Source organism: Eptatretus burgeri, chromosome 17, assembly GCF_056783735.1.
Source record: "Eptatretus burgeri isolate ZD-2024b chromosome 17, Ebu_testis_v1, whole genome shotgun sequence".
NCBI classification, from domain to species: domain Eukaryota; kingdom Metazoa; phylum Chordata; class Myxini; order Myxiniformes; family Myxinidae; genus Eptatretus; species Eptatretus burgeri.
Genome location: NC_140977.1, coordinates 48,883,530 through 48,899,698, shown reverse-complemented (window position 1 = coordinate 48,899,698; position 16,169 = coordinate 48,883,530). Strand labels below are relative to the sequence as shown.

General features: G+C 45.8%; 1 long non-coding RNA gene across 1 annotated transcript; it reads right to left on the bottom strand.

Annotated features, from left to right (window-relative positions):
* Positions 1-7,805: 7,805 nt before the first annotated feature.
* LOC147010037 (uncharacterized) lies at positions 7,806-14,522 on the bottom strand. The gene is made up of 5 exons (XR_015052714.1): positions 14,370-14,522; positions 10,000-10,170; positions 9,097-9,239; positions 8,919-8,983; positions 7,806-7,820 (listed from the first exon to the last, which is right to left on the bottom strand). It is a non-coding gene; the product is annotated as an uncharacterized LOC147010037 (long non-coding RNA).
* Between the last annotated feature and the right edge of the window lie 1,647 nt (positions 14,523-16,169).

Below are 16,169 nucleotides of genomic sequence, written 5' to 3'. Positions count from 1 at the left end.
CACCTGGATCAGCAGCAACAGTGAATGACGTCATAACACATGGAAATTTTGTTCATGTGCCGAATCTGGTTTGATATTTGATTTTCCATCCTCGTTCATGAGCGTCTGTGTCGCCGAAGGAGCTTCTTGAGCAAGGGTTATACTTGGTGGTTTGCCATTGCCTTCCCAGCAGAAGTTCGGGCAGGAGTTTGTAACTTGGTCATGGTGCCGGTGATAGCTCGCTCACTCTTCCTGAAGGGCATCGTTGGGATCTTTAATGTGCATCAACGAATGTCGGAAGACAAGATGCCCAGTCGTCCATCGGAATAACGACACACACATTGATGATTCAGTCAGTCTGTGAAACACCAGAATGGCATTTTATAGCTGGGCCGAGATTCAAACCCAGGCGAGACAGCTTGGAGGAGAGTTTGTGTACCTTGAGGACAACCTGTCAGCCGAGGTCGTTAAAATATAATCTACTGGTGTTCTTGGTGGAATAAAATATAATCTACTGGTGTTCCTGGTGGTATAAAATATAATCTACTGGTGTTCCTGTTTGTATAAAATAATATCAGGCCTCCAATAATTACCTTGAAAAGAGTGAAAAAAAGGAATTTTGGAGCCATTTTACCACTTGTCCAGCACTGCACTCTATGTTCACCACAACGACAATAATTAATGTTCGTGTGTGTGACACGTACACACACCAAAATGATGTCTTAGTCACTGGATACTCAGAGCTTCATCATCTTGATAACCTCGAACGTGTGCTTTGCATTATCTCCGACTCTTGACTACACCTGCAGAGAGACAAGTGCGAGTTCGTGGTTCCGTGTGTGACCTATTTGGTCCATCGTATCAATGCCGAAGGCTTACGTCCCACTGAAGAGAAGATCAGAGCAACCAAAGACGCCCCAGCTCCGACCAACATTTCTGAACCCAAGGCCGACATTGTCATGCTGCAGTACTACAGCAGTTACTTTGTTCCGAATTTGGAAGCTCACAGCACACAACAGCCAGAGTCCCTATAGATCAGTTATGTCGGTATGTATGTGTTTCTAGTTAGAATCCATCCCCTGTGTCTCATGGGAATTAAATGTTCGAGCGCTGCAGATTTATTTTGATAGTCAGGGTTTTCTTTTACATTTTACATCACTCACAACAATAACAACACCTTCGCTCCATCCTGACGCCATCACGCTCGTGGTGGGTGGAGTCCGATGTGCCAGGCGGTGTGAATTCCACGCCAAATAAGGGCATGAGTCCATGTTTGCCCAATGAGCGACGCGCACGCAAAGCCGAGGCGTTCGGCCAATGGGAAGCCAGTGCGGGATACTGTAACTCAACTTCCTGTTTGAGGGGCGGTCCTTTTCAGGAGGGCGGGGACGCGACACGCCCTCCTCCCAATGAACGGAGGCCACAGAGAGCCGTGGCCCTCCCAACAGAGGAGGTGGATTATATTGGCATGACTGCCGGTAGAGAGCTTTTTGGGGCCTGGCTTATTTTCCCATTACGTCTTTTTCTGCCTTCTACCCCATCCATCCGTCCTTGAGAGTTGTTGGTTTTGCTCTGCCAGATCGCCTGGCCTTGCCTGCTGGCGCTCGCTGCCTCATCCGTGGTCGCGCTGGTTGGCGTCCGCCCTTCATCCTCCATCCCGGGTACTTGGAGTGGCCTCGTGGTTGCGGGATCGAGTCCCACCGGTCCAGGACGTCGAAGACCACACGAGGTGGACAGGTCCAAGATAGCTCTGGTTTCCAGCTCATCTTCCCTCGAGCTGGAAACCTCGAACAAGGACCTCGAGGTCCATCTTCTTTTGGGGTGTGTGTGCACGCGTGTGTGTGTGTGTGTGTGTGTGTGTGTGTGTGTGTGTGTGTGTGTGTGTGTGTGTGTGTGTGTGTGTGTGTGTGTGTGTGTGCGCGCGTGCGCGCGTGCGCTTGTGCGCGTGTGCGCGTGTGCGCGTGTGTGTGTCCTTGGGCCCCATTTATAAGTAGAAACTGGAAAGTGCGTGTGTTCCTTGTACATTATTTGCCTTCCTTTAGTCGTGATAACTCTGCTCTTTGTGTGTTCCCTTCCCCCCATTGTAAAATAAATACCCCTCTTGTTAAATGTATCAGCTCGTTTCTGTGTTTCTTTCATCGGCTTAGCACGGTGCATGTTGGGAAATTGGGAAGCGGTAAATTGTGCATTTGGTCCGGCGGCTCTGGTAACTCCACTCGGTTACGCCGTATCCAAGCCGTTACCGCGACTCAGATCGGACAGAGTCCGCCGAGGGTGTGGTTTCCCCGGTAGTTGGACGGCGTGAGTACTTAGGTAAATTGGAGTTAGTCAAGTGGACCCGACCTCACGCCGTCGAAATATGGGTGACCACGGTCCTGTAAGGGACCCGTGCCTCTCAGAGTTCTCCAAGAAACACGATCGAGATTTCAGGTGTTCGGTGGAGCCGACTCTACTGCTCCACCTTGCGGTTGAGCTCGCCGCTGACGCCCGGACCCAAAACAATATCCCAAACATCGTTACCACACTTCGCCCACTATTGTCTGTTCAAAAAGGCGTCAGCTGGAAATGTGACATTGCAGAGTCATCAGCCTTTCAGAATTCAAAAGACATACTGCAGTCTTCAAATGTGCTCGTTCACTACGACCCAGAAAAAGACATGCTCCTGTTGTGTGATGTGAGTCAGCGACATCGCGTGATTCTGCAAAACCCAAGGCAGCACCACGTGATGAAATACAGGTGAACCGAACACGTTGCTGTACGTCCTGACTCGATGTCACAACTCCCACACCACAGGATTCACGATTCCAGTGGCGAGAGGATGTATATGGGAACTGCAGTCGTGATGGGATAAATCTGTTCATGAGAGTATGATCTGATGGAAGAATTCCCATGGGAAAGAAAAGGAATGAAGAATAAAATGAAGAAAAGGGAAAGTAAAACAAAATGTGAACCCGCGATTAACCTCCCCTCCTAAAACAAGATAATAATCACCGAGGATTTCTCCCATGGACCATCTTGTGTTTTGGAGGGTCAAGTACGTGGTGTCACGTGGACGATGTCTGCTGACGCGGATTGGCCACACTGAAGCATTGTGCTTCCAAAATGGCCGACTCAAAGGTAATTGTACTCGAGGGGACGGCGTGGTACCCAAACGTGTCATGAAAACACCAAGGTGACGAGCTGAAGCGTTTATTGTAAGCTCGAGGGACATGATGGATGGACAAACATGAAATAGAGATTTTACATTCATTTTTTTTTTTTTTTTTTTTTTTTTTGTATACCTTGGTCGAGGTTCGTATGAGAGCTAACACACAACTCACAGCAAGGAGGCATGAGACAAGAGGGGCGGGAGTGGAAGGGACAAAACATTGGGGAACAGACACAGGTGAACTGTGGAAGGGAGAGGGATGGGGATGGGACGGGGAACATGGCGAGGGGAAGATGGACATTAAAGGGACTTTCAGGAAGGAAAGCAGGAGAATTGAAGGAAGTGGGCTTGGGTGGATTATCGGGGGTAGAAAAGATCGAGGATTTGGATGGGGGAAGATAAGAGGTGGTGGTGAACAGCTGTTTTGAAAGCCTGGAGGGAAGAATGGGAAAGAATAGAGTGAGGAAGTTTATTCCAAAGGCGGGAAAAAGAGGAATGAAAGAGTGAAGATGAGCAGTGATTCGTGATTTTGGTAGTTTTACCAGAAGGGGTTGTTGGCGGACCTTGAGCGCCCTGTGGAAATGTGGTTGGGACAAATCACAGAGAGAGCAGGGGGGCAAGGCTGGAGAGGAGTCGGTAGAAGACAGAAAGACCACCGACCAACCTGCGGTGATTGAGTGAGAGGCCCAAAGACTCAGCTTCATTGCGGGAGATGCCAATGATCTTAAAAGCCCTGGTTTCGACAGCGTGAAGTCGAGAAAGGTGGGAGGCAGGAGCACCAGCCCAGAGGGCAGAGCAGTACTCCATCAGGCTACGGACAAAAGCTTTGTAAGTGGTCAGGAGCTCAAGAGGGCCGAGGAAGGACTTTGCACGACGGAGGATTCCCAGTCGGCGACTGGCTTTTGAGGCAAGGTTGGAAATGTGACTTTCCCAGGAAAGGTCATGGCAGATAGTGAGACCCAGAAGCTTGAAAGAAAAGACTTCTTCCAGAGGATTGTTGAGAAAGTGGATGGGGGGGTTTTGTAAACGGTCCTTTCGAAGAGACATAGTGAGAATGTGAGATTTGTCTGGATTGAAAGACATGTTCCACGTGTTGGACCAGTTTGTGATTTTATCCAGATCTGCAGTGAGCGAAGAAGCTGCTGCTTGCCGGTCTGAGGGATGACAGATGGTACGGCAGAGGGTGGAGTCATCGGCAAAGAGAAATAGAGGATTTTCCAGAGAGTCCGAGAGATCATTGATGAAAACCAGAAAAAGAACAGGGCCCAGAACGCTACGTTGAGGAACTCCAGCCTGCACAGGAAGAGGGGATGAAAGAACTCCATTTAGGGCCACACGTTGACTGCGACAGGAGAGGAAGTCTGCGAGCCATGAGTGGAGATGGCCTTGAATACCATGGGAAGAGAGTTTGGTGAGTAGGGCAGGGTGCCAGACTGTGTCAAAAGCACGTGATATGTCCAGGAATACGGCTCGGATTTCCTGTCTGGCATTGAGGACCTCCATCCATTGATGGGAGAGCAGTAGCAGCATATCTAGGGTAGAGTGACCTGGTCTGAAACCAAATTGATGATTGGAAATCAAGCCATTGGAGAAGAGGAAGGATTTCATGTCTGAAGCGATGATGGATTCCATAACCTTGCTGATGATTGGGAGAAGGCTGATTGGTCTATAGTTACAGGGATCTGTTTTTGCACCTTTTTATGCAGGGCAGTGATGTTAGCAGATTTCCAAGCAGATGGCAGATGACCTTGGGAAAATGAGAGGGTGAATAGAACAGAGAGAGGGTGAGCAAGAGCAGAAGAGCAGGCTTTGAGGACACGTGGGCTGATGCCGTCTGGACCGGTTGCAGAATCTGACTCGAGGTTTGAAAGCAAGCTCTCCACCTTGTCAGGAGAAAAGGATACAGAGTCCAGGGACAGTTGGGTGCGACTGGGTAAAGTGGGTAGAGATAGTGATGGGTTTGGGACACAAGATTTAGCTGCAAACACCGAGTTTAGACATTCAGCTTTATAACGTGTGGAATCAGCAGTGCGGCCATTTGAGGTAAGGGAGGGGATGGAGGGGGAACATACACCAGAAACAGATTTGATTAAACGCCACCAGGATTTTGAGGAGGGAGAGAGGTTTGAGAGTTCAGACTTGAGATGAGAAAGATGTTGTTTTCTGGCTCTCCTGAGGGTAGCTACACACTTGTTCCGAGCTTTGTGGAAAGAACTGAGATTGCCCTCAGTTGGGTTTGCTTTCCATGAGGCAAAGGCAAGTTGTTTCAGGACAACTGCCTCGCCACAAGCTTCAGTAAACCAAGGGCGGGAGGAAGGGTAAGACAACTGAACACGAGAGGGGATAAATCTGTGCATGAGGGAGAGCAAGTTTCTTTGAAAGAATTCCCAGGATGAGTTGATGTTTGAGAAAGTAGTGATAGGAGACCAGTCTGTAAGTTTGATGGCTGCTCGGAGACCCTGCCAGTCGGCTTGAGTGAAATGCCAGACTCGACGGCGGTGAGGTGGTTCTCTGATAACAGCCAGAGAGATGTCCACTTTAACAAGGACGTGGTCAGAAGAACCAATTGGAGCGAAGGAAGAGCAGCAGATATTGTCAGGGAAATTTGTCAAAATCAGATCCAGAAGAGATGGAGTACCATTGGTTGAGATCCGGGTCGGGAAGTTGACCGATTGAGTCAGTCCCAATGAGTCACAGAAAGCTTTTGCTGATGTCCCATGGCAGGTGAGAGAGGTACCCACACCTAGCCAACTGGCGTGATGACAATTGAAGTCACCACATAAGAGGAAGAGAGAGTTTGGATGAGAAGATAGAAGATGGTCCATGTTTTCGGAGAGTGAGGTGTAGATGGAGTCATCACTGTTCGGTGGACGGTACAGTACACATATAAACATGAGGTGGGAGTGGAGGGGAAGCCGAAGCCAGAGGTATTCCTGGGGGTGTGGGGGAGTGAGAGCAGTGCAGGGAGAGTGAGGAATAGAGTCTTTGATGAAGAGAGCAACACCTCCACCAGGACGAGGCTCAGGTCTGTCATACCGTAAGAGGGAGTAACCAGGGAGAGATACTTGGGAGTCAGACACGTCTTGGGAGAGGAAAGTTTCTGTTAGGCAGATAATGTCTGGTTTGTCAGTGGCAACCTGCATGGAAAGATCTGAAAGGTTTGAGCGAAGGCCCCGGATATTTGAGGTCCACACTTTTAATGAAGAGGTAGGGGAGGAGGCTTTGGGTGCAGGAGGTGGAGGGGGCGGGGGAGGGTAGGACGAGGGACGAGGGGGAGGTAAGGAGGGTTGCTGAAGGAGTGTGGGGTATTGGAGGATAGAGACGGGAGGGCGCCGAATGAGGAGGAGAAAAGGCTCTGTGGTGCAGGGAGCGAGGGGGGACAAGAGACAAGGAAGATGGCAGTTGAGTATTTGAGGAGGTGGAGTGAAGAGATGGAGGTGAGAGGGCAGTGGAGGGAGGCAGGTTGGTGGATGAGAGGGGGGCAACTTAGAGAAGGAAGAGTGAGGGGGATGAAAGGTGGGAGAAAGGTGAGGGGGAATTTTTGAAAGAGGTGAGAGGGAGGCTTGGAGGGAGAAGAGTGGGATGGTTGCTTTGAGAGTGAGAGTGAGGGGTGAGGGGGTGAGTTGGCACTGAAGTTGGAAAAAAAGAATGGTTGATGGAAAGCGAGCATCCATGGCAAACTGTGGTTTTTAAAAGTTTTAGGTCAGAGATGCGATTTAACACAATTCTTGATGGATGCAATGAAGGCGAATTCAGAGCATGGAGAGAAGAAGCGCTGTAATAGTTGGATTATTAGGCAAGGAATGAAGGAGAGGTCGAAATGAAAGCAGTCTGTTGAAATAGCAGAAGAGTAGTGCATTGTGAAACAGTAAAGAGTACCACATGTGTGAGAGAGGAAGATGAAGCATCATAAGATCGTTTTTGTTGTTAATATTAATGTATGAGAGAGTTCAACAGATTAGGTCATGGAAATGTAAAAAAAAAAAAAGAAATCGAGGAAGACGAGGAGGAAGTTAAGAGGAAGAAGAAGTAGCAGAATCGGGAGAAGGTGAGCGTGGTTGTTGTTGTTGTTGTTGTTGTTGTTGGGTATATATATATATTTTTTTTTTTTTTATTTTTTTTTTTTGAGATAAGAAAGAGATTAGTTGGGAGAATGGGGGATGTTTGGAAAGTGGGGAGGATGAAAATTGAAGGTAATGGGGAGGATAGAAATTGAAGGTAATGGGGAGAAAAAACAAACAAACAAAAAAAAAAAACGATCGAACACCAAGTGGAACCGGTAGGCCTCAAGCCTAGGACTAGGCCTCAAACACCAGGTAAGAACGTCGACATAAATACTCACAAAATAGCACGATTTTTGAAACAAAACCGAACTAGGAACACACATTAACATGTAGGTGAGAAAATTAAACAGTTAAAACGGGACAAATAACAACCGGAACTTAACTTTGAGAATGTCAGCAGGGAGCCCCGAAGGAGACCTCTTGCCGCTCAAAACCGGAACCGGAAGTCGATGTGATCAAGGGTTGATATTTGATGAGAAACTGTTCATGTTTATAATCATTGTTAACCATCAACACATCACAGGAACATCAAGCAAAGGAAATGGCGAAACAGGGGTCTTGTTGGGAGAATGGAAATAAAAGATGTGTCCGGTCATTGTCTTGGAACTCTTATTCAACCTGATGAACCACTTGGGGTGAGAAGGAAAGATGTAATTACACGGATTGTTCATGAGATTGGTTAATCATGTCAATAAGTTATACCAAGCAGATCCTCCCTTCCACTGGATCATTAAATATTAACATTTTAGATGCAATGTGGATCTCACACACCACACCCCACACCCCAAACTCTTCTCACTTCATCTTTTACCATGGTATCTTTCACAAAACAACCCGAAATATAAAGGAAAGATACAGCTCCTGTAACTGTAACAAGAACTGTGACATCCTCCATGAAGTGTGATGTTCCTCTGGGAGGAATCATCACCTGTTCTCACGGTGTCAGAATGATGGTTTTAATTTCACAGAATCGGGACTCGAACCCAGGATAACAAACATCAATGTTGAGCGAGATACCAAGCTCCTGATCCAACATCGAAACTCAAACCCAGGATAACACACCTCGATGTTGAGTGAGATCCAATGCTACCTGCCTAACGGCTGTCTCCCATCAACGGCTGTCTTTTGGGGGTGGGGGGGCTGTGTCCCTGACACATTTATTAGTGTTGTAAATAATGAATGAATATGACAAATACTGTGTGAAGCACATGGTTGGTAATCACATAGATTCAAGATTATATTGAGATATAATAAAGTTACTTAAAAGTTACATCTGACAAATGAGCCCCATTGGAATTTTTACATTCCCGACAACGAATCGACATATTGTTCATCACCTCGTGTGATGTATCTTGAACAAGAGTGTGGATAGTTGTTGCAGCGATGTTTTCCTTCAATTATTCGATACATGCAGGTTAATTATCGTGTGTACGTCACAGTGTTCCATCATTCAAAACGTTCATGTATCACCGACAACACTGTGGGGGAAAATATAATCTACACCTTCACTGCTTCCCATCAAAATGATGATAAATATGCCAGATATAAATGCCTCACCCTATTTTATCTTCCCGAGAAGATCACATTTATTACAAGGAAATTTTGAATGATTATCAAGAAATATTTTTGAAAAGTTGGTGAAATTAAATCCACATTGTGAGTAATCTATGAAAACATTCATCACTCACATTTGTGAGGATTAAAGTTGGTGACGGAACTGCACTTACCTCTTGGTGACCCATCATCCATCAACCTGCCGGCAACGAGAAGGGGGTGCCTTCAAAATCACCTCCTGTGGAGAAACACCGATGGGGTAGAAATATGAAGGTGCAAGACATTGATTTGGAGAAAAGAAGATGATGGGGGTGGTGGGGGAGGGGTGTGAGGGAGAGAATGATGGCATACCTGTCAACGTTTATTGAAGGAAAAGCAGTAGTCTGGCATACGAAACGTCCCTAGGGGGGTCCGGGGGGATGCCCCCCCTGGAAAATTTTCAAAAAAAAGGAAGCAAAATGCTGCAATCTCCTGCATTTTGAGACCACAGTGAGCTGAAATATATCAACATATTTTTAGAGTGAAAAAGAACATGGTTGATCTACTCACCAAGCTTTATTTTTCAAAGACATCATGATCATCAGTCACGTTTCCATAAATTACTCACTGTCCAAGCTCTACATGTATGTGCCCAGACATGTACACAAGAGTTTACATAAACTCACTGGTACATCTTTATGAATGAAATGTGAGAAAAGAACGCAAAACTGAAAAAACACAACTATTTTTTTTCCAATAACAATTTCCAAATGCGGTATGTCTGACTCAGAAAATCGGCATGCATTGGGAGCTATAGAAAATCGGTGAGCTACCGCGCGGATCGGTAGGGTTGGGAGGTAAGTGATGGTCGAGGAGGGATGGGTGGGGGGGGAGTGATCGGAGATGGTGGAAGAGGGGGGCAGATGGGTGGGGGGTGGAGTGATGGTGGGGTTAAAGAGCAGGGGGATGGAGAGATGGTCGGGGTGCAGGGGAGGGGTGGGCGAGGGCGTGAAGATATGGTTACCGTAGAGGGCGGCAGGGGTGGACGAGGGAGGGGTGGAGAGATGGTGGGGGTAAAGAGAGGGGGGAGGAGTGGGTGTTTGGTGAAGAAAGGAAATGAAGATGACGTGTAATGAGGAGAGGAATGTGAAGATATACAAGGAGTTATTGATTCTCATTTACTGTGAAATTGTTTGAACAAAAATGAGTGAAAGAAAAAGTGAAATCTCGAATGTGGGAAAATGAGATTATCGGGAATGTTACGTTGATACTTACTTCATTAGAGGTTTACGTTTGTATAATGTTGAAGAAGAACGCACGTCTGGTTGTCCTCGCTGATCTGGTCCATCATGATCCTCTCCTGGTTCTGGTTCCTCCATCATGGTTGACGACCCAACGAAGGCCAGAGAAAGGAGCATCGTACTCAATATCAGCAACTTCATGGTCCTGCAGCACATTGGAGTGGGTTTTGTGATGGAGGTGATCCAGAGATTATTACCCTCGCCAAAAGAGAGGATGTTGCATTTGGGTCCGATTCTTTGTCTATTTGTTTGTCTATCTGTCTGTCTGTTTGTTTGTCTGCACAGAACTTTCGTGTTCGTCTCAGAAACTGCTTGTTGGATTGAGACGAGATTTTCGACATTGGTGCAACTTCTCATGCACAATGTTTTAATGATAATAATGACGTCGTAAGTCACGTGGTGTGGCAGCCATATTTTAAAAACGGAAAGTCTGAAACTGCACAAAGGAAGAAATTGAAACTTGGCAGATACGAAATATGATGAATGATTGTGATTTTTATGATGTCATAGGTACTGTTGTTATGACATCATAATTGCATTCTTCTTCGACTTCAGCAACCATTATTATCCCACCGTTTTTATGGAGTCAGCCACTGGGAAACTTTGCCCGAGTCTTCATTACCGGCTAACCTGGCTTGACGGTTGACAAGTTATGGCTGGAATTTGGAAGTTGGCCATGGTGCCGGGGATAGCTCGCCTAGTCTTCACGAAAGAAACCATGGGATGATAAGAGATTTGTCTCCCGACCATCACTGTCTTTCTCTGTTTCACTAACTGCTCTCCAATTCTACAAACTTGAAAGCTTTCTTTGACTTTCTTAATTCTTGCCATGAAGCCTTGACATCCGAACACCCTCAAGCAGAATTACTCCATGTGAGCGACTTCAGTGTACACCACAGAGAGTGGCTGAAATCTTCCCACACAGATGTTGGGGGTGGGGGGAGGGTGAGGATTGAAGCTCTTACGTTTTCCTTTCCAAATCATTTGGAACAAATTATCACCCACCCTTCCCATATCCCAAATCTTCTTGACTATACCACCAATACTTTGGATTTGTTCATCACTTCCAATCCATTGCTTTACAACTACACAATTTCACCTCCAATTGGTTCTTCTGACCACAATCCTGTGAACATCCCTTTACTTTACACCACTTCTCATCCGACGAAACGCCAGTATTGGCATTTCAATAATGCTGACTGGACTGGTTTACAAAACTTCTTATCTGACTTTCCCTGGAAAGACGACTGCCCCTCCTCGGTTGATGCCTCTATCTCTGCTGAACGTATCGCTGAGGTTATTGTTGCAGGAATGGAGGCTTATATCCCCTTCGCTTTCAAATCTATCTCTCCGACCAATTCTGCTCTGCGGCCATTCGTGCAAGGGATGCCGCATATCAAACATGGAAAAAGTCTTCTTCCTCTGAATCGCATTCAGCTTTCATATCCCCCAGAAATAATTGCAAACATGTTAATCGTGAGCTGAAGCATTCCTTTATTCAAAAGAAATGTGACAACCTCTCATCTTCTTCCACTAATAGATCTTTCTGGTCCTGAGCTAAAAGTATCTCCATCAACTTCTGTCACTCCACCTTTCCTTTGCTTTTCCGTTCCCATCATGCTATCACTGTCTCTCCAACCGATAAAGCAACTCTTTTTGGTTCTCTTTTCTCCTTTAACTCCACACTGGATGACTCAAACCTTCCATCTCCCTCTGATGCTCCCCTCACCAATCCAATTTCCCTCCCCATAATCTCGTTTCATGCAGTCAAAAAAATACTTCTCTCTCTGGACATAAGCAAGGCCGACAGGCAAGATGGCATTCCTCCCCGTGTCTTGAATGCATGTGCTTCAGAACTTGCACCAGTGCTTGCTCGTTGTTTCGTTTTTGCTGAAAACCCCAAACTTTTCCTCTTACCTGGAAACATGCCTTCATACAACCTATTTTAAAGAGAGGTGATCGTTCAAACCTTTCTTTCTACCGTCCTATTGATCTTACTTCTACTGTTTCCAAAGTCTTTGAATGTCTTCTCAATTCCCATTTTCTTAAGCATCTTGAATCTCACAATCTTCTATCTGACCACTAATATGGATTTCGCAAGGCAATATCTTCAGGTCTCTCTGTCTATCGAGTGCAGCCTGTGGCTGCTGGTTGCATCATTGGTTGGGACGAGGCTATGCCGCTGATGCAGTGTCCCCCTTACCAGTGCACTGGTACTCATTTTGCCGACCTCGGAAGGATGACAGGCTGAGTCAACCTCCTCCTGTATTAATTCCGCAGCCCAACGGGGCTTAAACTCAGGACCCTCGGATCCCAAGCCGCCACCCTAACCAGGAAGTCAACACCAGGATTTTAATATCTACAGGTGATATCCTTTCTTACATTACAAATGTCGGGGCCTCTTGAGAGACGATGGGGAATCCTTGTTGCAGGCCTTGGTATCTCAAATGCCGTTGACAGAGTTTGGCATCGGGGACTGATATTCAAGCTTCCCTCTTTCAGCTTTCCTCCTTCACTCTGTTCTCTCATATCGAGCTTTCTCTCTGACCACTCTATCTCCATAATTGTTGATGGTACTTCATCTCCCTCTTCCCCATCAACAGCGGTGTACTTCAGGTTCCATTCTGTCCCCAACACTCTTCCTTCTTTTTATCAATGACCTTCTGTCTTCCACTAATGTCCAAATGCACTCGTATGCTGATAACTCAACATTACATTCCTCCATGTCTTTCCCATCTGTCCCGTCTTCCCTCACTCGATCTGCATCTTGTTTCATCACAGCAACCTCTTTAAATTAGGATTTGGACAAGATCTCCCAGTGGGGAAAATGTAATCAAGTAAAGTTTATTGTTTCAAAAACTCAATTTCTTGCCATCTCTCTCTCTCTCTAAAACTCCTCTCATTTCTCCAATCTCCTTTGAAAGCTCCACAATTACACCATGTGATACAATAAACCTACTCGGTATTCGTCAAACATGAAATTTTCCTGAAATACACATATTGCGTAAATAGCAAAGTCTGCCTCCGAGAAATTAGGAGTCCTGTTCAGATGGTGAAGATTCTCCTCTGAACAGTTTCTCCAACTATAAAAAGATTGATTCGTCCTTGTATGGAGTACTGCTCTCACATCTGAGGAGGTTTCAGCTCCACGAACTGACTGGACACAATTGAATCCAAAGTTATTCGACTTGTGAACTCGACCAATGTGACCTCAAAACTCGACCCACTCAAATTATGCCACATAATCGGCTCTCTTTCTCTTTTCTCCAGATATTACTTCGGTGTCTGTTCGCAAAAACTTGCTGTTTGTGTACCTCCACCATTTGCGAGACCAAGGAATACTCGACAAGCCACGACATCACATAATTATTGTGTGTCCATTGGCAATTCAAGGGTGGATCGTGATGATGTTTGTTTCTTCCCCTCCACTGCCAAACTATGGAACTCTTTACCTTCTCATGTCTCCCCAAACACTTATGACCTTCTCCTTTTCAAAAAGCAGATTGTTTACTTTCTCAAAAACTCTAAGACGATTCTCTCTTTCCTTACTTTTCTATTCATGCAGTTATTTTATTTAAGGCTTGGCCTCGTTGAGGACGATTCAGTCCGTGCCTGCGGCCTTCAACCTAAAAAAAGATGGGATGTGAGGATAGTCTCGGGGTACACACACTCACCTCGAAGCTGTCTTGCCTGGAAGGATAGCCTCAGGGTAAGCACACTCTCTTCAAAGCTGTCGAGCGGAGGTTTGAACCCTGACTTTGCCGTGAAATGTCATCCTGGTGCTTCACAGGCTGAGTGATTTATCAATGCTTATAGTTTGTGCCGTCCTTCCGATGTAAGACAAACTGGGTATCCCATCTGGAAGAAATAGTCAGTCGACGTTCAAGATCCCACAGTGTTCTTCATGAAAAATCGACGAGACATTCCAAATCCCCCAGAAACAAAATCCAATTTACTGCCCGAACCTCCAGGGGTCACTGAATCAGTGGCACATCTGTGGCCTCATCGACCCTGAATCCTTTTGCTGCATCACAAAGAAGAAGCGTGAAGTCGTCACACAATGCAGTTCAAATTCCGAGGTTTCAACCAAACCAGCATGTTTCACAACACAGTTCATCATTTTCAGATTGCCATGACAACGCAAACCAAAGACCCTCCCTCAAAGAAATAGAAGAGTTTATTCGAACCTGGTAATCAAAAAGGCAATAAAATTGTCACACCAGAAGTTTGAAAGTCACTCCATAATCCCTCATTACAACAAACCAGCACAACTCGATATATCAAACAAGATAATCTCGGATAAGAAAACTAATTTCATGAGAACGAACGATTCCCCAAACTTACCGACTCTTTCCAATCAAGTGAACAGGATGGATCAAAATCAGGTGAACAGGTGTTGAGATGATCTCCGAGTGATGTGGAGCAGAGTGAATCGTCCTTTTATCAGAAGCTAAATTGATGATATGACCCGATTTGTGTTTTCTCAATATGTTTGTGAATCAATGCCATGTAAACCTGGATGCTCCGACAAAGCAGAAAATAACAAATAAAGATTTACATTTCAAACAAACCCAAATACAACACTGAGGATATGACAACACAGGATATGTAAAAGTGCTTGTGTGCATAATAGCATCAAACTATAAACATCAGATGAAAGAAAAATAGGACCACGGGACCTGAAGCTCACCTGGATCAGCAGAAACAGTGAATGACGTCATAAAACATGGAAATTTTGTTCATGTGCCGAATCTGGTTTGATATTCGATTTTCCATCCTCGTTCATGAGCGTCTGTGTCGCCGAAGCAGCTTCTTGAGCAAGGGTTATACTAGGTGGTTTGCCATTGCCTTCCCAGCAGAAGTTCAGGCAGGAATTTGTAACTTGGTAATGGTGCCGGTGATAGCTCGCCCACTCTTCCTGAAGGGCATCGTTGGGATCTTTAATGTGCATCAACGAATGTCGGAAGACAAGACACCCAGTCGTCCATCGGAATAACGACACACACATTGATGATTCAGTCAGACTGTGAAACACCAGAATGGAATTTTATAGCTGGGCCGAGATTCAAACCCAGGCGAGACAGCTTGGAGGAGAGTTTGTCTTCCTTGAGGACAACCTGTCAGCCGAGGTCATAAAAATATAATCCACTGGTGTTCCTGGTTGTATAAAATATAATCAGGCCGACAATAATTGCCTTGAAAAGAGTGGAAAAAAAAAGAATTTTGAAGCCATTTTACTACATATCCAGCACTGCACTTTATGTTCACCCACAAGTATAATAATGAATGTTAGTCTGTGTGACACGTACGTACACTCAAATCGAAGCTGTCTTCTCCGAAAGGATAGCCTCAAGGTGCACACACTCACCTCCAAGCTGTCTCACCTGTCAGGATAGCCTCGGGGTACCAAAGTTGTACTGCAGAATCTACGAACGTTGTACGGATAGCCTGTTCTTTGCTGAACCACACGTCCTCATTTACCAAGATGATGTCTTCGTCACTGGCCACTCAGAGCTTCAACATCTTGACAACCTCGAACATGTGCTTTGCATTATCTCCGACTCTTGACGAGGCATGCGGAGAGACAAGTGCGAGTTCATGTTTCCGTGTGTGACCTATTTGGTCCATCGTATCAATGCCGAAGGCTTACGTCTCCCTGAGGAGAAGATCAGAGCAATCAAAGACGTCCCAACTCCGACCAACATTTCTGAACTCAAGGCTCACATTGGCATGCTGCAGCACTACAGCAGTTATATCCCAACCAATGTTACCATGCTTCGCCCACTGTGTTGTCTTTTTAAAAAGGCGTCAGTTGGAAATGGGACATAGCCGTCATCAGCTTTCAGAAGTCAAAAGACATTGTCATCCAGGCATTACAAGAATCAAATTGCTGGCCTGGAACGCTGTCTGGAGGCCTCATGTTGACTCTGACATCGATCAGTGTGTGAAACATTGTTATCCATGCCAAAGCAGTCGAAACTCCCCTGCGAAGGCACCACAGCACCCCTGGGAATGACCCACTGAACCATGGCAGAGGATTCATCTTGATTATGCTGGACCTGTCGAAGGCCGTATGATTCTTATTGTTCGGGATGCTTACACTAAATGGATCGATGGTGATGTAACACATACAGCAACCTCACA